Raw genomic sequence first — 25,163 nt, forward strand, 5'->3', positions numbered from 1 at the left:
CTTTTTCCAACAACTTCCTCCAGCTCCTCAGAAGGGATATTTTCGCTTTTCACTTGAAGGCTGAGGATGTCATTTGTCCAGAGCTTTCTGAGTCTGCTTTTGGTTTCATGCTGGTTCACAGAAAGTTGATCATTAAAGATTTAGGTACATACTTAGCAGAGAATCTCTTAAAAAGAAAACGTATAAACTCAGTAATTCAGTGTATAGTGCTTAAAAAAGTTGCAAAGACTTTACTCTTTGCCTTTCTCTCTGTTTCTCTTTTTTTTTAATCTTAGAAATATTTTTCCATTGCCTTTTGTGGTTTGCTATCTTTTTCTTGTTTTTGTTGTTCTTTTGGTCTTGTTTCTGTTTTTTTAAACATGTCAGAATGTTTTTAATGTTATGTTACTCCTTTTTTCCCCTCACATTCTACAAGAATGCAAAAGGAAATTTATTTACGATATAACATTTAGCTTAACCATTGAAACCATGAACCATTAACCTGCAAATATCTTCATGAACTAATGCACTAAATTCTACTTGCAACAAGACATTTTTACATAAAAAAATGCCCCAGAACAACAACATAAGCAAACACCTACAGTAATTAAAACATCTTAATCAGGAAAAGGTAATGTGAAACTTAAGAGAACAAACCTCTCCTCAAATGTCACCAATAGTATGACACATGATTATGAAACAAGTCTCCTACAGACTATTGTCTTCAAGGATGACAAGCAACCCAAGGCTGAGGGAAGGGGCATAGGTTACCCCAGAACCCCTGCCAGTGCTCAAGCTGGAAGTAAGCAGCCCATAGAACGAATGCTGAGGAAGCCTGAAGGTCCTCTGGCAAGAACCTTTTCTTTTACAGGTGGTTTTTACCTTTCTAGTGTCCCCTGTCAGTGCAAACAGCCTTATGATATCCACCGACACCATTAGTAAATAGATTAATAATAGAAAGTGAAGCTTATTTATAAAAAAAATAAAAATAAATTCTAATCAGTAATATTACACCAAATGTTAAAATTAAGATTATTTAATACATTTACTCGCCGAGACGGAAACAAATCATATTTATTGCATTTACATACTTGAAAAACAAAATGTGGTAAAATAAATTTAAATATAACTACTTTGGAAATTTTGGTTGATTACATTGTTTGTAATCAACCAAAATTGATAGCTTTGGGGGTTAGGGGCAGCAGTGGTTCAGTACGAGTTGATCCAGCAACCAGTGAGTTGCCGGTTCGAACCCCGCTCTGTCCACCTTAGTTGTTGTGTCCTTGGGCAAGACACTTCAGCCAACCTGCCTGCTGATGGTGGCTCCTGTGTAGGCAGCCTCACTTCTGTCAGTGTGCCCCAGGGCAGCTGTGGCTACAATGTAGCTTACCAATGCAGTGTAAAGCGCTATACAAGTTCAGGCCATTTACCATTCAAATCAAAACTGATATGTTTTATTGCACTTTCCTAACAGTTCTCTCCAAGCTTGCCCATAAATGGCTTTACCTACAACAAATGGCTGCAATGGTACACATTTCCTTCAGTGTCTGAGCCAAATAAGCAAGAATGTACCAGCTGCAGCTGCAATTTGACTGCATGCCAGTATTTTACATTCTACCTTCCATCACGTGTGCTTAGGAATAACAGAGCAGCAGATTTAAGGCAAAATGTGAGAAAACCAGTTCCATATGGACTTAGGGTTTGAGTTGAACAATAAACTGTGTCCAAAATATTTATCTTTGATAGCTACATTATTGTAGTGAAGTTAAAATGTTAGGAGTAAAAACAGACTGATTATGTATAGTAAGTGACTTTCAGCTGTTTCCATTCTCTACTAAACAAATGCTTGCTTTGTACAAGTGAAAAAAGTGCAGATGTTTGCCTATAATGCACAGTTACAACTAAAGAAAATCAAGTACAGCAGAAACACTGCATCAGCACAATCAGCTCCAAATACCAAGAACAGAGGGAGATGCCTCATCATTTGTGCCTACTTTGCAGCCACAGTACAAAATACATTTTCTGAATTTCTGACTTCATACAACAAAGCTACTGAAGCTGTACAGTACCACTGCTCCCAAAGAAACAGAAATAAAACCGGGCTGCAGTGTATCCTGTTCAGATGATCAAACACCAAAAAAAAAGCTAATTCTACTCAGTCAACTGAAGTTAGGGGTCACACTATAGGGACAAATAAGCTTATTTTTGTTAGAGTAAATGCCTGCTCAGTTAATGACTAGCTTATCTGTGGAGAAAGCTAAGGTCAACTAAGAACTGAGCTGTTACCATAGCAACAGGAGACAGGGGCAAAACATGTTGGCGTGGTAACCAAGTCATCTCTGTAGGGAGCTGACCCATAATTCACACGGAGAACACAATGAAGAATATTTAAGGCACTATAAAGCATTTTTGTTATTTTATTTTTATCCTGACAGCAAAAATTATTCTAAAAAAACTAAAATTTCACATTTGGTGTTTTATATTTAGTCTATATAATAATATTTGGAATCTAAAAAAAAAACAAATCTAGTCCCAGAGGTAATCATCATAATTTCATGTTTTTCTAAACTATCTTGATAAAGTCCTGGGAGTTACACAGCAATTTTGTGGCCTCTCTGCATTTTTCAGACTTGCAAATGTGTACAGCAGGTCAGGCACAAAAGAAGCGAAGAGCTCATAAATCTCCCTCTCGCAGGAGTACAGCTAATCAAAGTCACCTCTTCCTAAAAAAAAAAAAAAAAAAAGAAACGCTCTGCAAATTGCACAGTGTGCTTTTGGTTTGTCGGACCAGAATATTGCGCTGCTGATGCTCCAATAACATCGCCATCCTTAACATCAGACCTCGGTAAACTCTTTGCGCAGCTTACCATTAACACAGTCATCTCAGAACAATCTTTTCTTTCAGAGTCAAGTTAAAAAAAAAGCTGTGACTTCCAGGGCAACACAATTTTTTTAATACTGCTTTTCCACCAAATGCCACCCTGTCAGGACATTTGACAGATTATAGACTAACAGTTCAAAAAACTATTTGGGTTCTACATGTTTATATTTAGAAAACAACAGAATTTCATAAAAAAAATGCAACACTAACTCAAACCATAGCATCTATGTGCTGCCATACTACCTGACTTGGCTTGTATTAAACTCTGGTATATAAAAAGTATATAATCATATATTAACTGTGGAAAGGTTTAAACTATTTTGAAATAAGAGTCATTCACAAGAAATTGGGGTTTATTTCCACACATTTATTTTTGCCAAATGTTTTCTCAAGGACAATACAAGCTGGAGGTTTGAAGTTTAGAAAGCACAACGGTGCAAAAAAAACAGTAAAATCAATGGAAACACAGTACGTTTTCCACATTTTCAGAAGAGGAAAACTTAGAAGAGACAGTACAGGTCCTTCTCAAAATATTAGCATATTGTGATAAAGTTAATTATTTTCCATAATGTAATGATGAAAATTTAACATTCATATATTTTAGATTCATTGCACACTAACTGAAATATTTCAGGTCTTTTATTGTCTTAATACGGATGATTTTGGCATACAGCTCATGAAAACCCAAAATTCCTATCTCACAAAATTATATCATTAAAAGGGTCTCTAAACGAGCTATGAACCTAATCATCTGAATCAACGAGTTAACTCTAAACACCTGCAAAAGATTCCTGAGGCCTTTAAAACTCCCAGCCTGGTTCATCACTCAAAACCCCAATCATGGGTAAGACTGCCGACCTGACTGCTGTCCAGAAGGCCACTATTGACACCCTCAAGCAAGAGGGTAAGACACAGAAAGAAATTTCTGAACGAATAGGCTGTTCCCAGAGTGCTGTATCAAGGCACTTCAGTGGGAAGTCTGTGGGAAGGAAAAAGTGTGGCAGAAAACGCTGCACAACGAGAAGAGGTGACCGGACCCTGAGGAAGATTGTGGAGAAGGGCCGATTCCAGACCTTGGGGGACCTGTGGAAGCAGTGGACTGAGTCTGGAGTAGAAACATCCAGAGCCACCGTGCACAGGCGTGTGCAGGAAATGGGCTACAGGTGCCGCATTCCCCAGGTCAAGCCACTTTTGAACCAGAAACAGCGGCAGAAGCGCCTGACCTGGGCTACAGAGAAGCAGCACTGGACTGTTGCTCAGTGGTCCAAAATACTTTTTTCGGATGAAAGCAAATTCTGCATGTCATTCGGAAATCAAGGTGCCAGAGTCTGGAGGAAGACTGGGGAGAAGGAAATGCCAAAATGCCAGAAGTCCAGTGTCAAGTACCCACAGTCAGTGATGGTCTGGGGTGCCGTGTCAGCTGCTGGTGTTGGTCCACTGTGTTTTATCAAGGGCAGGGTCAATGCAGCTAGCTATCAGGAGATTTTGGAGCACTTCATGCTTCCATCTGCTGAAAAGCTTTATGGAGATGAAGATTTCATTTTTCAGCACGACCTGGCACCTGCTCACAGTGCCAAAACCACTGGTAAATGGTTTACTGACCATGGTATCACTGTGCTCAATTGGCCTGCCAACTCTCCAGACCTGAACCCCATAGAGAATCTGTGGGATATTGTGAAGAGAACGTTGAGAGACTCAAGACCCAACACTCTGGATGAGCTAAAGGCCGCTATCGAAGCATCCTGGGCCTCCATAAGACCTCAGCAGTGCCACAGGCTGATTGCCTCCATGCCACGCCGCATTGAAGCAGTCATTTCTGCCAAAGGATTCCCGACCAAGTATTGAGTGCATAACTGTACATGATTATTTGAAGGTTGACGTTTTTTGTATTAAAAACACTTCTTTTATTGGTCGGATGAAATATGCTAATTTTGTGAGATAGGAATTTTGGGTTTTCATGAGCTGTATGCCAAAATCATCCATATTAAGACAATAAAATACCTTAAATATTTCAGTTAGTGTGCAATGAATCTAAAATATATGAATGTTAAATTTTCATCATTACATTATGGAAAATAATGAACTTTATCACAATATGCTAATATTTTGAGAAGGACCTGTATATAAATAGCAGATGAGTAAAAAGTGAAAAAAAAAAACTGAAGATGCACATGCACAGCATTTTTAGTGCATTCTTTTCTGTGCTCCAAGGGCAGGAAAAAGATAGATGATACAAACCGATTTTTGGTACACTGCTAATGAAACGTTAAACAAATAGGCAACTTTGACCTGAGTTTCCTAAGCAGAACTAATGTTTTAATAAATTAAAAAATAATTAAATACATTGACATTTAATTATTCCGTCTTGCCTTTTTTTTAAATATTTGACTCAGAAAGTAAAAAAAAAAAAAAGAAATCTAGTTTAATAGGGTGAGCTTTCCTTTAGGCCTCTCTTTGACCATTTTACTCAAGACCCACCAGACCAATGCCTCCTACTCCTCTCTTTTCCCCACTTCTCATTACCTGTGCATTGTGCATAGCGCTGCAATATGTCAGGTAATATGTGTGTGCATGAATGTGTGCAAGTATAGCGTCTGACAGCTGAACTCTAAATGAATCAGTGGCCAAGGCTTCCTCTGAGTGGGCAACTGTTGGCCTAAATTACAGCAGCAGATAGTTTTTTCCCTATTTGAAATAAAGTTCTGCTTCTGCAGGACAGCCATGCTTCCAAGCTAAAAAACATACGCTGCCAGCTGTACATCTTTCTCAGGACTGCAGAGGTGGTGGTTGTGATTGACAGCGTGCTGATTCACTGAGTGAACCTCAGAAAGCCTGTCATCCATGCAATGATGATCCGGCCATTTTTTAACAGTCAATCCTCAGAGGTGTTTAAACAGAAAAAGGCATGAAGCAAACATTAGCTGAGCTGAAGAGCCAGCCCAGAACGAAGCAAATGAAGATGATTTACAAAGAGACTAGAGTACAACCCATCCAAAACAATGCTTCGAAAGCAACTGTAAAAATAAGCACAAGCATCTGAAATTTGTGCTTTTCAGACGTTGCATGAGCATCAGAAAGGTTCACAACATGTTGTTAATTTTTAATCAAGTGGGATATTTACAGTCCGAGACTAAAAGGAGAGGAAACATGGTTGGTTATAAATAAACAATGAAAGGAGGATGCTGGTATCAATACCACCTCCCCCAGTAAACAAATGTGTACACATGCTGGATAGATGCTGTGCGACAGTGTACGAAATATCAATAAGATCAGGTTACATAAATATTCAATATGCACTAAGTGATAACCTAGAGCTGTGTAATCGTCCCTAAGGCTGCTGATAGATGAGGGACAGTATATATCCATCGCAAACCTAGTTTTACTCAAACAGATACACAATGTTTTGTTCAAATATGTACTTTATTCTTTTTTTTTTTTTTTTTTAGAAAAACACAATAATAAAGTTGTTGTGGATGTTTGTGTGTTGCCCTGCGATGGACTGGCGACCTGTCCAGGGTGTACCCCGCCTCTCGCCCATAGACTGCTGGAGATAGGCACCAGCTTCCCCGCGACCCACTATGGAATAAGCGGTAGAAAATGACTGACTGAATGACTGACTGACAATAATAAAGTGAAAAATTATTAATTTAAGGTTATCATGCTATATAATTATTTTACAGATGACATTTATAATCATAAATTCCTAAAAGTACAAACATAAATGTACTGACATCTTGTGAATTTTTTCACATTCTGTCACACAACAACCATAAGATGCAATGTAATTTATTAAGACTTCATGGGATAGACAAAAAAAACATAGCAACACAATATGTTATCTGAAAATAAAAAGCGTGTTTGACTGCTACAAACCTACCAAGACATGGCTATTCACCTAAACTGACAGCACATGCAAAGATAGCATTTATCAGTGAAGGAGCCAAGAGGCCCAAGGAAATTTTGGAGGAGCTGCAGAGATCCTCTGCTGAGACGGTACAATCTATTGACAGTACAACTATTTGTTGCGCACTCGTCAAGTCTGACCTTCATGTTAGAGTGGCAAGAAGGAGGCCATTGTTTAAAGAAAGCCAAACTTAAATCCAGTATATAATTCATGGTAAGCCAAACACTTATTTCCATAGATGCTTTTCCTTAAACTGAGCTTGACTTATTTAACAAAGAGGAGGGGGCAGAAACCTTAGTCATTAAATGTGAAAATCTGTTAGAGACATACCACGTTAGGCTTGAAGCTGTAATTGTAGTGAAAAGTAGTCATATGACATAGCTACTAGTGATACAAATTATGGATAAGAAAATGAAAAACCTGACGCCACACTTTTCTGAGTTTCATTAGTAAAATATTTTGAAAAACATGCATTATGTTTGTTCTACTTTGCAATTCTGCACTAATTTGTGTTTGTCTGTTAAAATCCCAACAAAATACATTGAAGCCTGTGGTTATTGCCATCACAAAATGTGAGAAAGATCAACATGTATGACTGCTTAAAATGCACTGTATATCAGTCAGATTTACTGCTGCAGTAACAGTGTGTAAAAAATTATTTCATATCAATATCTATTTTTATGCTGTGCTTAAGCCCAAACTATAATTTTCTACACAAAACTAAGCAATTTTACTACGAGAGATAATAAAACGGTCTTGCCAAATTTTAAAACACTAGGTTTAATGTTTAAATTAATAAAAACTGGGAGTAAGATGAAAAGCAAACACACAGTGGGCAACAGATGGAAAACAGTTAAGTTAGAAAATGGTAAATAACAGCCACAAACTGTTAGCACTAATTCCTCGAGAAACATGTCTACTATGTCTTCAGTGGCCCGGCAAAGGCATAAACAGTCATAATTGATAAATTTGAATATGTATTTCCATGAGGCTCGATTGTCAGAAAAACTGTATTGTGATTGTATTAAACATATTTTCATTAAGCCTACATTTATGTATTATTAGTTTTTTTAATAGGATGTAATATTCTAATCTTCAATGTCGTGCTATTAGCTTTAAGCTGGAAAATAATCATTAAATAGAAAAAAAGATTTTAAATGTCAGTCTGTGTGTAATTAATCTTTGTAATCTACTGAAATAAATGAACTTTTCAATAATATTCTAACGTATTGAATATGACTGTGTGCATAGACATGGCACATTGACAAAACGTGTATTTAGCAAAGACGCAGCATCTTTTTAGTTTTAGGATTCAAAGATACACTGATGGGAGGACGTTAGGAGCCTGCTGAACTGCAACAACAGTGACCCACTGAGGAACACAGCCAACCTTAATTCTTGCCCTTAATCTTGCTGATGAAGATGGACTGGTTGCAGCGCATCTAGATTGGACTCTCTGGAGCCTTGGAGACCTTGAGGTGTGACAACTGCACACAATCCAGCTCAGCAGCAGCCTCATTTCCACAACTTAAAATATTCAAGAAGGTTATATGGGCTGAGGGAGCACTGCACTTTTTCTTCATGGCAACACGCAGGTGAGATGACAGTAGGCGACACATTTTCTGCAGCAGCTTTTATCAGCCTGTCCTCATCTGAAATACAATGTTTGCCTTTCATCTGTCCCACTATTCAATCACTCTGCAGAACCTACTGCTGTCACTCTGTCCAAAAGCACTTCCAGATACGCAAGAGCCTTCAAGGCATTAAAATGACAGAATTTTTAGGATCACTGGTACTTTTTCCTTTGCAGACAGGTTGCAACACCATCCCAACTTCAAACGACTGCTGTAACCTAAGAGAATGCAGTCAAGATTTAGCAAAGATGGAGCTTTGATGTATTTTTATTAGTTTCCATGTGAAAAGTCAGTCTTTTATAAAGTTTTACAATTTATTCTTTTACTTGGAATGCTGTGGATTTGAGGTTCTTTTAGATGAGGCCCAGCTGAACACGTGTGATGCCGGTAAAGAAATAAATGGTGATTTTCAACAGCAGTTAGTCAGTGGGATAAGAGGGATTTTCTTGGTGTGAAGGCTCCTTAAGGACAAGTCATAAATCTGTTAGTGAGAATAATAACGCAACAATTTACTGCACTCTCCTTGCATGATAAATAATTCCAAGTCCAGTGCAGACAAAAACTCTGCCTTCCGTCAAAGCATCGACATCTACCAAAGTGAGAGAGTTTGGAGGAAATTACAACTCTAGTGCATATGCATTGCCACTGTCATTGTTTCACCCTCATCTTCCAAAAGTAGCTCATTCTCTGCTTTGATTGTGTTCATGACTAAGAATGAAGAGCAATATAAAAGCAGAGAATTAACTACCGTTGGGCACTCTAAAAAGCCCAAAGGACATTTTTGTGCTTCAAACATCAGGAAAAAACATACAACTGAAGTTTAACCAGTTATTCTCCTTTTTGAAACGTTATGAGAGAATAAATGGTAACCTTCACAAAAGTACAATAAGACATTTGAAAACTTTTACTTGGATTATATTACACTGTAGTATGCTGCACTCACTACTGTAGGCAAGGTCAGTTGTCTCTATGTTACAGTTCAACTATTCACTTATTTAAAAAATAAATTGAAATCAACTTGTTTGCAACTCTGCAACTTGTCATATGTAAACTGTAAAGGCATAGAAATAAATAAAAAAATAAAGATTAGTAGACAAATAATAAATTTCATTGGTATTTGATATGTAGGGATGGGCGATATGGACCTAAAATTTATCACAATGTTTTGTGGGACTATTGTGATAATGATAAAATCGACTATTTCTAACTTCTTTTAAGTCCTTTTTTAGGTAACTATGTGGCTGTGACTGCATGGCACATCAATCATAGCACCACAAAAACTGCTCTTAAATATTATACTCATTTTGAAATAGGCTTTGCACGCTTATGTTTTCTTACAAAATGCCATTATTCTTCCCCATTTATTGTTTTCTACCAGGTACCCTATATATGCTGCCACATGAAAATGTTTAAGAGTACATGAGGGTTGCTTTGTACTAATTTAGTCAAATGTTTTAATAAAACAATACCTAGATAGTTGCTTCAAGAGAAAGCGTTCCTCTCAATAGAAAATATTTTGATATTGTAACTCTACAAGATCTGGTTACATTTCTAATCTTTTTGTATGAATGTGTACAAGTGGTGGAAACACCTGTAATATAACATATCTTCCATAAATAAAAGCTGCTGATCTACTCTCACAAAAACACAACTGATGCAAAATCTTGGAGATCATGTTTTTATGCCAAAGTTGCCATGACTTGTTTTAAAGGGTTTCTATTCTTAGCATTCAATGGGTTCACACCAACTACCCATTAAATTAATTCTCCAAAAATATGTAATCAAGCTATTGATGAGGGAAACAGAATTCCTCGTACCATATGTGCAACTCAAAAACACAATGCTTCATTTGTTTTTCTTTCCACGAACAAAAGTGTACCAGAATAACAAAATAGGAGCAGTGAGTTAAACAAAGTTCAAAGTCCTAAAATGAACAACTTCTCATTCTTATAACATTTACAAAAAACAATCTTTGGAAAAATCTGCATCATATCATACATCAATAAGCCCATTGATCATGTCATTGTGTAGCATTTGTGAAAAGCTTAGCCAGCTTATTAACAGTTTATTTCTCTCTTTGTTCTCAAAGTTTATTATACTTTCCCTCACAAAGTGTATTTTAATATGGCTGAAATATTACCAGACATCCACACCCTTTCCTACATAAGGGATCAGAAAGCAACATTTGTCTTAATTGTTGATAGAAATTTGTCTATTAAGTCTACACTTTTTGCTGCAATTACCCTTGATGCACTATAAGATTGGTGTTTGTATTTTACATAATCTTGTTTAAACATGAAAGCTGTAAAACGTTTCAACTCATGTTAATCAAAGAAACCAACCTTCATGCTATTTCAGCTGTACTCATCCTTAGCTCTGCAAAAGGAGGAAGTTACAGAATGCAGTAAAGTGCAGAGGTAATTTTTCTGCTCGACTTTGCTGTATCTGCAAACCCAGAGCCTGTCTGACTACCTGACGGCAGCCTCCTGACTCCCACAAAATAACCGATATAATACTGCATAATCCTTAAGTTTGGATATTTGGGGTTTATGTTACATTTAAAAGTGAGGGGAGACTTATCAGTAAATGGTCCCCACAAAGAAAAACTGCCTGAACTGCAGATACACACACTTAAACCATATAAGCAAGCAATCAAGGAGATGCTGAACAAAAAGGAAATCAACAAAGTTTGTGTCCATTTCATTTTACATCATAATACATAAAAAATGTGTGCGCTCTGGTTGGTTATATAGGTGGGATTCCTACAAAATAGCATTACAGAAAGAGTGGCTACCAAGAGAAACATGACTTACTTACCATGCGTTTAGACTTGTCTAGTAATTTTGGCTCACTTTTGTTTGTTTTTTAAGTCAAATATCATGCAGCAACACTGCTTATACATTATGCCAAGCCACCAGTACTACATTGATGGTGTCAAACGTTTTTCTGTACAGAAAACACACCAACCTGTATAAGATGAGGTGGTCATTTATGTAACAGTAAAGTCAGGTTTATTTATATAGCACTTTTCAGCAACAAGGCACTCAAAGCGCTGTACATGAGGAAAAACATTACAATGATACAGAAAATCAAACACAGAAAAACAAATCAAATGACACTAATAATCCTTGGGAGTTTACTGGTAAGAGCTGGTTCTGATCCAATCTTTCTAATAAAAGTAATTAGCTCATTAAGTCCTCTGTGGTAAGAACTTCATCCGGTGCTAGAACAAAAATGATAATATTAATCCATGAGGTTGCTGGTATGAGGCAGTTGTGGTCCCATCATTCAAATAAGCTGGGTCACTGGTATAAAACAGTTTTAGTCCAAACTTTTTAAATACTAATAATGTTTGGCTGTCAGTGTTATGATATAACAGTAACACAATCCTTTTAAGAAATCTAAAATTCTCTGGTCATTGGTGTAAAAACAGCTTTAGTCCACATTTTCAAATACTAATAATATTTGGCTTTCGCTGGTAATCCTTCTGAGAAATCTGAAAATCTATGAAAAGTAATGAAATCACACATTTAGGTAGATGAGAAAAGAGACCACATTAGGTAAGAAGAGGGACAAAAACATCATATTTCACCCCTTTTCCTTAGTAGGATACAGTTTTAGATTGAAAAAAAAAAAAACCTCAGCACAAATAAACAACTTACATACGAAACAACATCATGCAGGGGATCCGGTGAAGGCGGAGTGAAGGGGTGCAAATGTTTATCTTGGGCATGTGTGTGTGTGCATGTGAGTGTGTGCAAAGTAAGTCTGTGAAGCACTGTCACAGAGACCATTGTCCTTGATGGTACGTTGGAATGTTCATCAACCGGCCACACAGTTCTGAGCAGGTCCACAGATGTCCTCAGGGAAGGGAGGGAGCAGAGGGTCATGTTTACATAACTTCCAGGAGAAGTTGAAGATAGCCAGCCATCAAGTCCGTGCAGGGGAGCCAGATTCAGAAAAACAATAATTATTTGCGTTAGGCTGACTCTTAATTTTCCATCAGCCTTGAGAGTCTCGCAGGTGCTTCTCAATGGCAAATCCAAACAGCCAAATTCCAGGTCCTTTACGCCAGATCCGAGCGAACAACTTTCTCCAAGATTTATCCCATTTCACCCCTGAGTCCAGGAACCGCAACCTGCCTGCGATCCTGTCCAAGGATCACATCCAATCTGCGATTCAGCTCACGTAACATCTCAGTCTGAGTGTTGATCGCTCCGCAGATCCCATCATACATGCCAGGCAGCCTAACAATGGTCGGGAGAGCTGCTGACGTTTTTCGAATTTCTCAATATGCCAGGTAACCACTAACTCCGAAAAGCAGAAATTCTGTTATCAAACATCCAATTGTGTACACATCTTCGACATCCTCAACTGACAATATCGACAGACACACAATCCTCCACTTCTGCCAGGAGTCCATCGTGTATCCGGTGAAAAATTTCCCGTCTGGACAAGAGGGTTCCCCTTCACCCTGTCTTCTCGTCGAGAAAATTTGATCAATTGCATTGAGAGACCAGTTGACCAAATCCATAACTCAGAATTTTGGAAAATATGCAAAAAGTAACCCCAAAAAGAAAGAGGTAATATTAGAAAATGAAAGTTAAGCAAGTATGAAAGAAAGTACCGAAGGGACATCAGTTCTGCAATGCTCTCAACTTGACACATTTAGCTCCAGTGTACTTGGCACACTGATAAATTGATGCCAATGAAATGCAGTGCTGCACTGCCTATGTTAATAAGGTCAAGGAAGGGGAAGAGCATTTTGTTATCCAGTGAGAATGAATTCTACGTTTTCCACATGTAATATTCTGTCATGCTCTTCTCATTTGGGTTAAATAACATAAGTCATCCATGCACACAGCAAAGCTGCGTATCTCTGTGACACACAAACAAGCATTCCCTGAAATGTCACACCATCCATCATTTATTGCTCAGAGAGAAAAATGCTCCAAAAGCAATCATTCTTTTTTCCAGTGACAAAACACCACCAGCGGGTTCTTTGCCAATATTTTGAGCTTTTTCAGGAGGAGACGAAGATTCACATGACTGCTGATCATATGTCTTTTTATTCAGGCTTCGGCCCAAACAAAATTAATGTTTTGGTGCAGAGGGCGCAACTAAACTGAATCTTGGGTAGAGTTTTTTTTATATTCTGTAAGGCTTCAAGAAAGTCATGACTACTTTTTTATGTTAAAAAAGGGACAAAAAAGTTGCATACTGAGCATTCAGGGATATTTCATTTTATTAAAAGCAAATAAAATAGAATATGGTCACAGTCCCTGCATTTGGTTACGTAACAAATTGTTGCAAAACAGCGTTTCTCCTCAGAGACCCGTACAGTGTAATGTGACGCTACATACTGTTATTTTTTTTTAAAACATAGTGTCTGTTCACATGGCCAAAAAACATTAAGGAAATAAGAGACCACAGAAACCCCTAAATAAATCAAATGCTAACAACTGGGTTCAGACTTCACCTAATTAGAAAATAAGAGTAATAAACAGCATCAAAAAAACCAAGGAATATGGGAGACACGTCAGGGGAAAAGTTGCGTAGAGGTTGAGAGCTGGGTTAGCTTCTAAAAAACATGCTAGGCTTTGAAATGCTACTACTTGTTCACACCACAAATATAGCAATTATCCAAGTGAGGCAACAAGAATGCCACAGTTGATAGAAAATCGCAAGTACTGGTCAAGGTTAACCACAAGACATGTGGCGGATGAAACAAGCATGCAGAAGGAGATGGTCTGGTCAGATGAAAATAAAAAAAATCTTTGGTATACATGTAAAACATAGAAAAGTTAACACTGCACATTGCACTGAATCCACAATTCCTAGAAGGAAACACAGTGGAGATTCTTAGTCAAAAAAAGTTCAGCTTGTGTCTTATTGGTATTTCCCTTTTCCTGAAAAATAACCCTCAAGACCCTGAAACCATCAGAACTAAAAAAAAACCTTTTGAAATATCTTCAAGAAGCAGGAGTTGAAGTCCAGCTGCCTTCTATTTAAGCAGTCAGGGTGGTGGTGGCAGCATCATGTAGTGGGGATACTTTTCTTCAGCACATATAGGATAGTTAGAAGGGAGATGATAGGGGTTAATGCAACCTGTTGAAGGACAATAATACAATTTAAGGCTTTACATGGGGTATTCATTCCTCTTTAATATCAATGATAAAGTTACATTACAACTAGGGCTGAAACAATTAATTGGATTAATCGATTATTGAAATAATTGTTAACTCTTTTAGTGATCGAATTATCGTTAACTGAATATACAGACTCTAAAACATGCAATTTGCTGGAAGAACAACCCACTCAGAGCAGCAATTAGGCCAAAATTGTAAAAAAAAAAAAATACATTTTGCATTTAAGATGAAAAACCTTGTCTGTCTATGAATACGCTCTTTCCAGAACTCAAGTGGCATAGCTTTAGCCTCACCTGGTACAAATCCTGTAAAAAATCTCCTATTAAGCACCTATTGCCTCTGATTATTAATTAATCGAAAAAATAATCAACAGATTAATCAGTTTGCAAAATATTCATTAGTTACAGCCATAATTAAAAATAAAGTTAAAAAGGCACAGTTGCATATTTTGCAAAAGTTCATTAAAATACAACACTTACAAAAAAATTAAACAATGATCCATTTGTCATTCTGCAAGAACTTGTATCTGCAGATAAAACTATGTTCAAACAGATGCGAGGGAAACAAAATAAAAATAAACAGGTGCTTTGTTAACATGAATGGTATAGACAAAGTAGAACTAATGCCAGAGATGATGAGAAAAATCTAAGTGCAGTTTTTAGATAAGAATGGCAGTGTTATTTGGACAGATAACCAGCTGAGGAACAGAGCAGTTATGTGTGGGCGAGGTGCCATGTTTAAAAAATTCATCAGACGAGTGGTGGGATTTGCAAAGATTACAGTAGACAGGAAGGACAGGGTTTGGAGCAATGTTGATTAAATCCCTGTCCACGCAGATAACATTTGTAACAGCCAAGATGAACACAAACGCCCTCAGTGCATCAAAGGAGGACACCGTCTGAGGTTTAACTCCTGCTGAAATAATCCGGAAAAAGAAACACCTCACAGAAGCTGGAAGGTAACAAAGACCAGCTCTTTATAACCACAATGCAAAACACTAAAAACGCTTTACATATGTGATATGAAAATCCCCAACAGTCCACTACTTACTGTAAGGCTGCAAACATCAAAAGGGTGCTTTGTACCTTTGCCTCTCATGTTTGTGTTTTGTCCAAGATGGAGGCAGAAAGGCCATCTATGATACCCAGGGGAATTCAGACCCCACTGACCTGAACCTTGGATTTATTTATTGCAGCTTGCACCTTGAATTGCAAAGACATAGCTGAAAACATGACAATGAACTAAAGATACTACTGAGAATTTTCTTTCATGTAAAAAAACATTCTAAATCAGCGCAAAAAAAGTCTTTACTGCTCCTGTGCATAGAAAGCTCTCAAGAGGGGTGTTTCTTTATGTACAATATAAAGGTTAATACCCAGCTATTAACATTTACTGCCATCAGGTGAGACCAAAGAGGTGCCAAGAGGATAAATTCTGACACTAGTTTATAGCTTATATAAAATTTTGCATTAGATGGAGTTCATAGGTTTACTTAACATTTTAAAAGCCATCAAACTGCATGATTGGACAATTTAAAACAGCAGAGTAAACAGGTAAATAGCAAAGCACCTGTAATTCACTGGTTCTTAAATTGAAGGTCAGGTTTGACTAAAAACAGATCAGTGAGAGTCCTTTTTAGGATGACGTCACCATTTGCAAATAACTGAATTAAGATATATAATTTAGCTTTATTTATCCAGAATTACAGCTTCACAATATGACAAACCACGATTATTATCACAACATGATTGTGTGCAATATCACAATTACAAAGGACTGATTGGAAGCAATAATTGGTTGGCTCCTTTATTTTAAGTATCATGAAGTTATACTCTGCCTGCTAACGATAAATTCGGTGAGATGCCTAGATTTTCACTCACCCAGATGCCAAACCTGGTATGGGGTTTTTGAGATGGGTTAATTGCAACAGACATAAACAATGCAATATTGAACAATAATATCTAAATATTGATATGTTTCTGCAGTTATGTAAAATCCTAACTGGTCTGCAGGCATTAAAAGTAACATGAGATTGCTGCAGGAATTTAGCTAAAAGCATTGTTACCTTACATTTCTTTATACACATGTCTCAAGTAACAGAATTGGCAGACTTTCTTGACTAGACATGCCCAGTGTCCAACGGTTCAGAAAGTAAAAAATCCTACATTTTTCTGTTCAGTGAATGCACCATACCTAAGCTTTACTAGGTCGCACTAGCAACACCCCTCTTTGGTGTTGACATTGTAACTACAGAAAGAAAAACCAAAACGTTAGCTATTTTCAATGCAAATAGAAGGCACAACAGGCTTAAAAAGCTATTTAAAATGAAATATGATATTCAATGGAGGTGTTCTGGTTCTTTGTTCAGAGAGAAGTGCTTAGTAGCAGATTTTATCAGATAACCATGCTTGGAGAATAACAACAATGCTCAGTTTTGAGTTTTCAAGCTCTCAGTCATTGGAAATATTATATTTGTCAATGTTTCTGCTATTTGGAAAGCTCACACTTAAGTAAGGCTTCAACTCACAATTATTTTTGCTAATCTGTCGACTATTATTTTTCCATTAATCGATTAATAATCGGATAGCTTCATAGATTTTTTCTTTTTTTTTTCTTTTACAGAATTTGAACCAGGTGAAGCTAAAAGTATGCCACTGGAGGAGCTCTGGATAGAGCATATTTACAAAAAGTTTTTCATTTTAAATGCGAAATGTTCTATATTTTGTACAGTTTTGGCTTAATTAATGCTCTGAGCAGGTTCGTTTTTCATCATATTACATGTATTACTCTGTGTACTCCAGTTAACGATTGTACAATTATTAAATTAGTTGATTATTTTAATAATTGATTAATCACGATTAATGCAATTGTTTCAGCTCTACACTTAAGGGTCTACATTCTTCATTGAATAAACACAAATACTGCTGTTTCCAGTTAGCAATCTTAGTCACACTGATTGTGTAACTCTAAAACTGAGTTCAAAACATTGACAAAGATTTTCTCTATATTTAAAAAGTAAATATTGAAACCCTGTTTTAAAGTGACCACTTTTGCTCAAACCTGATGAAACATCGTCTCTGCCTCTAAAATAAATACATAATGACCACTAACAGCAAGAAGGTCAGAAAATCATTTTGCTGTTAATTATAAAAAATTGAATTAGATAAAATTGGCATTGGTAGGTCAAACCTTAAAAAAAGCTAAGGTTGGAAATACTCCATAAATCTCTGATCTCTGCTGGACAATTATTGTATTGATAATAGTTATTGATCTTTTTAAAACCCCAAAACTGACAGTATTGCTAGGATTGCTAATTTTCTTGTTTAAATCATTTTTCTGCTCTTGGTTCCATGACTCCATCTGTAAATATAATTTATTTAAAGATATGATTGAATTTATTGTGTGCTGTTTAGCTGCGCGATTGCACTCCAGCTATGGTGAAGTAACTTATTTGGCAGTGGTAGACCTTTATTTGAAGAGCAGTATTTGGCTCAAATTGTTTGCAGAGACATACATTGCAAAAAAGGGATTTAATGAATTAATTATTTTTGCTCAACATTGCAATAAAAACTACTAAACAATATACAATTTGAAGTTTAACCCATTCCTAATGTTGAAAAATCAACTAGGATACTTCCATAGTAAAAACAGTCCTGACAGAATTATCCCTCATGGTTGTTTCTGAAAGTGGATGAGTAATGGTCAGTTTCTACAGAGGGATGGGGCAGTTTAACCATTATAACCATCAGGTAGATAACATTTCAGTAAATTGTGCTCTTGCCATCACCTATCATCTGAGCAGTTTCTGTGTAGTCAATGTTATCGCTCACCTCGAGCAAAAGAACATGCATGAAAATTCACAGTCATGCATTTGAATAGAAATGATATCCAAGACACCCTGTTGGTTCAGAATTGGGGCCTGGTCACACTGAGCACAAAAAAAGACATCCTCACCGAGCCCAGTCTAATACTCATGAATCACCGACATTGTCTTAGCAGCAGTGTTGGCTTTTAAAGGTCAAGGCACTTATAACAAGGTTGTCTCATGCAGACACTGTGTTAAAGGCTACAGAAATGGACATGTGATAAATGTATATCAAGTACCATCTTTATGTGAATCAACAACTACAAATTTGTACATTTTGATTGGAGGTGAAGATGAGAAGCTTTGACATGTGCCCTCCTTACTTTCTTTGCAGGTAAAGGCAAAATCAAATAGCCTCTGGCACTGTTCAAAATGAATTAATGTCATAGGGCCTCATCCTGCGAGTCTATGGCATTTAATAAAAGGTCTGTGTGATGAGGAGACCACCTGAGAGTCACTCTTCATTCAGGAAAAAATCCTCCAGAGACCTCAGTTCAATCAAAAACAATTCCTTCACTTTGTATCAGAGGTAAGAACTGTTTTATTCAATTAAAGCTCATATAACTGGTCGTTTCCGTGTCTGCAGAACAGTCTAGACTTGTAATCATTCTTCTTGCCCTTCTGGTACAACACAGTTACAGCAGAAATTAAAAGAGCAGAAGCAAATTGGGATAGCAGCATGGTCTATTTGTAGTAGAGGCAAGGCTAATAAGGTAAGGGCAATGCAATGTTCTGTTGGAAATGCACGGATAACTTTGAGAGCCTGAAAATGCAATGCAAGCTGAATGCATACAGTAAATCTGACCAATTACTAACTGAATGATCACTTTTCTCATTAAAGACTTAAATAAGCCAGATTGGCTTAATCAGGTGATAATTGTAATAATTCACTATTTAATGCTGTGGATTTAAAATGAGACGATGATGAGGCAGATTTCCTTTGCCTGGTCCAGACTGATTGTGAGAGCTGGTGAGATGATTGGAAGAAGCATGGCAAAGCCAGCCACACACACACACACACACACACACACACACACACACACACACACACACCAAGCAGCTGATTTGATTGGTTCAAATCCATGGCCAGATGTTTTGCTTTGCTTGCCTTATTGTGGCCCTGATGTCTCTTAATCCATCATTCATCACAGTAAAGCAACAGATGACCAAACAATCCTCACTTTTACAAATGTCAGGAGCCTGTATTTTCTTACCCTGTGATTTCCATTTACTTTTATTCTTGAAATGTTTAAATAAAGAAATAAAGCAATAAAGAGTAAAATACGTTCAACAGAGTGTCTATAAAATAATATAAATAAGGCTCCAAAAATAAGATACCAACTATGATCAAAACCGTTTTTACTTTCACTTACATAAAAAATCTGGCACCTACAGCACCCTATATGACCATTTAAATTGACATTTATCTATAAGCAGAAATAATTTTACCAACCTATTCTCCAGTTATTGTCATCCTAAAAATTCCTATAAAGTATATCTTACAAAAATAGTTGTGTAATTTCTGGTTTACTTTGAAGTTATAAAAACTTTTATTTAGAAATCAATAACTTTCTGTTTTCCAAAGATCTAAATTTAAATTCAATTCAGTTTTATTTATATAGCGCCAATTCACAACAATTGTCGTCTCAAGGCACTTCACAACAGTCAGGTTCATACATTCCAATTAATCTTAACCATTGAACAGTACAGTCAGAGTTAGTTATTTATTCAAATTGGATAAAAAGTTTTTCTATCTAAGGAAACCCAGCAGATTGCATCGTGTCAGAGACTTGTAGCAGTCAGTCCTCCTGCATGAGCATGTAGCGACAGTGGACAGTCACTGGCATTGACTTTGCAGCAATCCCTCATACTGAGCATGCATGTAGCGACAGTGGAGAGGAAAAACTCCCTTTTAACAGGAAGAAACCTCCATCCGAACCAGGCTCAGTGTGAGCAGCCATCTGCCACGACCGACTGGGGGTTTGAGAGAACAGAACAGAGACACAAAAAGAACACAGAAGCACTGATCCAGGAGTACTTTCTATGGGAAGGAAAAGTACATGTTAATGGATGTAGCTCCTTTAGTCATTTCATCTAGAAAGAAAGAACAGATAAACTCTGAGCCAGTTTTCAAGGTTAGAGTCTGAAAGAGAGCACATAGAATTAGTTACAGTAAAAGCTCAGTCAATTGCCATGTCTAGGAGAGAGAAAGGGTTAAACACTGAAAGACAGGGCCATGTGGAGCATCAGTAGAGGGTGAGCATTAAGTTGTTGCAAGCAGAAGCTTGGACGATGCCCCTCTCCAGAAAGGTGTCACAGGTAGACACAGAGTCAGGCCAGGTGTAGCTTCTAGGAAGAGAAAAGAGAGAACAAAGTTAAAAGCTGAAATAACAGCAAATAACGGAAAATTGGAGAGTAGTGTGAGAATGTAGCGAAGAGGGTGAAAGTGGTCATTATGTCCTCCAGCAGCCTAAGCCTATAGCATCATAACTACACCTGGTTTTAGACCACAATAATTTATTAGTATGGTGTAGGGCCTCCTTTTGCGGCCAATACAATGTCAATTCGTCTTGGGAATGACATATACAAGTCCTGCAGTATGTCCTGCATTAGTATCCTAATAGCACACAACAAGAAAGCATTTCTCTGGGATCTTTAATAGATTAGCGTGAAAACGACTGAACTGATTAAAACACAATATAGATTGTGTAACTATATAAAAGTTCATGTAAAGGTGTAAAAAGGTTATGGTCACTGTGCAAAAGCTGTTGGACACAGTGTAGCGACACAAGTGATTATTTCAGCTTCCCTCACTGTCTTCTGCAGGGCCTTACTGACTGATCGATTGCCAATGGAAATTTTTAAGCAATTTTCTGCATTACAGTGCTTTTTACTTCAGAACTTTGCAATCAGTGGAACAGCTGTTTAAGAAATCTGAATCTATAAATTTTCAGAACTGTATTCATTTATGAAACTCTGCCACTGTTTTCTTTAACAGATCTTTACATATCTCAAACTATTTAATGTTATGTTGAACTAGATCTTTAAGCAGCCCCACAGCTGCTGTCATTGTACCTGAAACAAATCACTTACAACAGTCCATCTTAAGCTAAAGCAGCTGAAAAAATCAGGACCAGGTTCAACTCACCCAGACTGGATGAAGATGCACAAATATAACCTGTGGTTTAACCAGATTACCCCATGTGAATTCCAGTATGCTGTTTTAAAGAGCCAGTGTGTGGATTTAGGGCTTTGACATACCTATTAGTGTCCTTGAGCTGTAGCCAGAGGGAATTTGCTTACACGCACAAGCCCATTTTTATACATATTTGGGTACAACTCAGCATTTTTTCTGCGATATAATGTGGTGGGTTATCATGTTTCTCATCAAAAGAGAAGAAAGAAGAGGTAAAGAAAAAAGAGTGATTTCTTACAAGGAATTTTATGTATTCGAAGGTACAACATCATCACAAATGTATATCTACTTTAAAGCTGTTTTTCTGGAATCTCTTATATTTAAACAAATAATAGGATTACAGAGTGCATGCGAGATACAGGGTTGGACAATGAAACAGGATAGTGGCCAGGTCACTACGTAATACTGGTGGAGGAAAACGTTTCCTGACTCGCTCCTCCAAAACACCCTAATGTGGCTCAATAATATTTAGATCTGGTGACTGTGCAGGCCATGGGAGATGTTCAACTTCAATTTCTTGTTCATCAAACCAATCTTTCACCAGTCTCGCTGTGTGTATTGGTGCATTGTCATCCTGATACACGGCACCGCCTTCAGGATACAATGTTTGAACCATTGGATGCACATGGTCCTCAAGAATGGTTCGGTAGTCCTTGGCAGTGACGCGCCCATCTAGCACAAGTATTGGGCCATGATATGGCAGCCCAAACCATCACTGATCCACCCCCATACTTCACTCTGGGCATGCAACAGTCTGGGTGGTACGCTTCTTTGGGGCTTCTCCACACCGTAACTCTCCCGGATGTGGGGAAAACAGTAAAGGTGGACTAATCAGAGAACAATACATGTTTCACATTGTCCACAGCCCAAGATTTGCGCTCCTTGCACCATTGAAACCAACGTTTGGCATTGGCATGAGTGACCAAAGGTTTGGCTATAGCAGCCCGGCCGTGTATATTGACCCTGTGGAGCTCCCGACGGACAGTTCTGGTGGAAACAGGAGAGTTGAGGTGCACATTTAATTCTGCCGTGATTTGGGCAGCCGTGGTTTTATGTTTTTTGGATACAATCCAGGTTAGCACCCGAACATCCCTTTCAGACAGCTTCCTCTTGCGTCCACAGTTAATCCTGTTGGATGTGGTTCGTCCTTCTTGGTGGTATGCTGACATTACCCTGGATACCGTGGCTCTTGATACATCACAAAGACTTGCTGTCTTGGTCACAGATGCGCCAGCAAGACGTGCACCAACAATTTGTCCTCCTTTGAACTCTGGTATGTCACCCATAATGTTGTGTGCATTTCAATATTTTGAGCAAAACTGTGCTCTTACCCTGCTAATTGAACCTTCACACTCTGCTCTTATTGGTGCAATGTGCAATCAATGAAGACTGGCTACCAGGCTGGTCCAATTTAGCCATGAAATCTCCCACACTAAAATGACAGGTGTTTCAGTTTCATTGTCCAACCCCTGTAGCTCAGGATAACCTAAGCCAATCTAACTATAAGCTTTATCAAAAAGGAAAGTTTTAAGCCTAGCCTTAAAAGTAGACAGGGGGTCTGCCTCATGGACTAAAACTTGGAGCTGGTTCCACAGGAGAGGAGCTTGATAACTAAAGGATCTGCTTCCCATTCTACTTCTAGAGACTCTAGGAATCACCAGTAAACCTGCAGTCTGAGAACGAAGTGCTCTGTTAGGAACATATGGAACAACCAGATCTCTGATGTATGATGGAGCTAGATCATTAAGGGCTTTATATGTGACGAGGAGAATTTTAAATTCTATTCTGGATTTAACAGGGAGCCAATGAAGGGAAGCTAAAATAGGAGAAATATGATCTCTTTTTAATTTTCATCAGAACTCTTGCTGCAGCATTTTGAATCAGCTGAAGGCTTTAAACTGTATTTTGTGGACATCCTGATAGTAAAGAATTACAATAGCCCAGCCTTGAAGTAACAAATGCAAGGACTAGTTTTTCAGCGTCACTCCTGGATAGGATATTTTTATTTTTGGCAATGTTCCGGAGATGAAAGAAGGAAATCCAAGAAACCCGTTTAATATGGGATTTAAATGACATGTCCTGGTCAAAAATAACACCAAGATTTTTTACTTTATTACCGGAGGTCAATTTAATGCCATCCAGGTTAAGCAGTTTCTTTTTTAAAGACTCCGGTCCAAAGACGACAACTTCTGTCTTGTCTGAATTTAGAAGCAGAAAATTTGAAGTCATCCAAGTTTTTATGTCTTCAAGACATGCTTGTAGTCTATCTAACTGGTTGGGCTCATCAGGATTTATGGATAAGTAAAGCTGAGCATCATCAGAGTAACTGAAAATGTATCCTTTGGTGCCTGATAACTTTACCTATTGGAAGCATATATATAGTAAAGAGAATTGGCCCAAGTACTGAACCATGTGGTACTCCACAATTAACCCTTGAGTTTAAAGATGATTTATCATTTACATGAACAAATTGCAATCTGTCAGACAAATAAGATTTAAACCACCACTGTTCCCCTGATCCCTACAGAATATTCCAGCCTTTTTAAGAGAATATTGTGATCGACTGTATCAAATGCAGCACTGAGATCTAACAGAACCAGTACAGACACAAGTCCATTATCTGAGGCCATACGAATATCATTAGTAACTTTCAGCAGAGCTGTTTCAGTGCTATGAAGAGCTCTGAAGCCTGACTGAAACTCTTCAAACAGGTCATTGCTGTATAAATGCTCACACATTTGATTAGCAACAATTTTCTCAAGAATTGTAGATAAGAATGGAAGATTGGATATAGGTCTGTAATTTTTCAAGTCATCTCGATCAAGCGAAGGTTTCTTAAGTAAAGGTTTAATTACATCTACCTTAAAAGCCTGTGGTACATATCCATTTACTAAGGATAGATTAATCATATCTAAAATGGGGCTGGTAATCAGAGGGAACACTTCCTTAAATAATTTGGTTGGGATTGGGTCTAACATACAAGTTGAAGGTTTAGATGCAGCTAATATTTCTGATAACTCAGGAAGCTCCACAGGATCAAAACAGTCCAAACACAGATCAAGTTCTACACTTACTTCCAATGTTGTCTCACTTGCTGAGGATGAAGTAATCATCTTCGGGAGTATGTCAAAGATTTTATTTTTAATAGAATCAATTATATTTAAGAAGAATCCCATAAAGTCATGACTGCTGAGAGCTAAGGGAATAGATGGCTCAAAAGAGCTATGACTCTTTGTAAGTTTAGCAACTGTACTAAAGAGAAACCTAGGATTATTCTTGTTCTCTTCTATTAATGATGGGAAATAAGCTGTTCTGGCTTGGCGAAGTGTCTTTTTATACAATAGTAGGCTATTTTTACAGATTAAGTAGGAATCCTCTACATGTGTAGGGCGCCATTTTCTCTCCAATTTTCTAAACATTGTGCTTTAAAGTATGCAGCTCTGAATTAAATCAGGGAGCCAGCCTCCTATGAATAATTACCTTCTTTTTCAAGGGGGCTGCATTGTCTAATGCACCACGCAATGATGAAGTAACACTATGAATAAGAGAATACAT

At 37.6% G+C, this 25,163-nt stretch overlaps 1 protein-coding gene across 12 annotated transcripts in view; it reads right to left on the reverse strand.

Moving 5' to 3' along the window:
- ppfia2 (PTPRF interacting protein alpha 2) overlaps positions 1-25,163 on the reverse strand; it is a 222,827-nt gene that overhangs the window by 65,126 nt on the left and 132,538 nt on the right. The window lies entirely within an intron of this gene.

Source organism: Girardinichthys multiradiatus, chromosome 17 (assembly GCF_021462225.1).
Source record: "Girardinichthys multiradiatus isolate DD_20200921_A chromosome 17, DD_fGirMul_XY1, whole genome shotgun sequence".
Classification (NCBI taxonomy): domain Eukaryota; kingdom Metazoa; phylum Chordata; class Actinopteri; order Cyprinodontiformes; family Goodeidae; genus Girardinichthys; species Girardinichthys multiradiatus.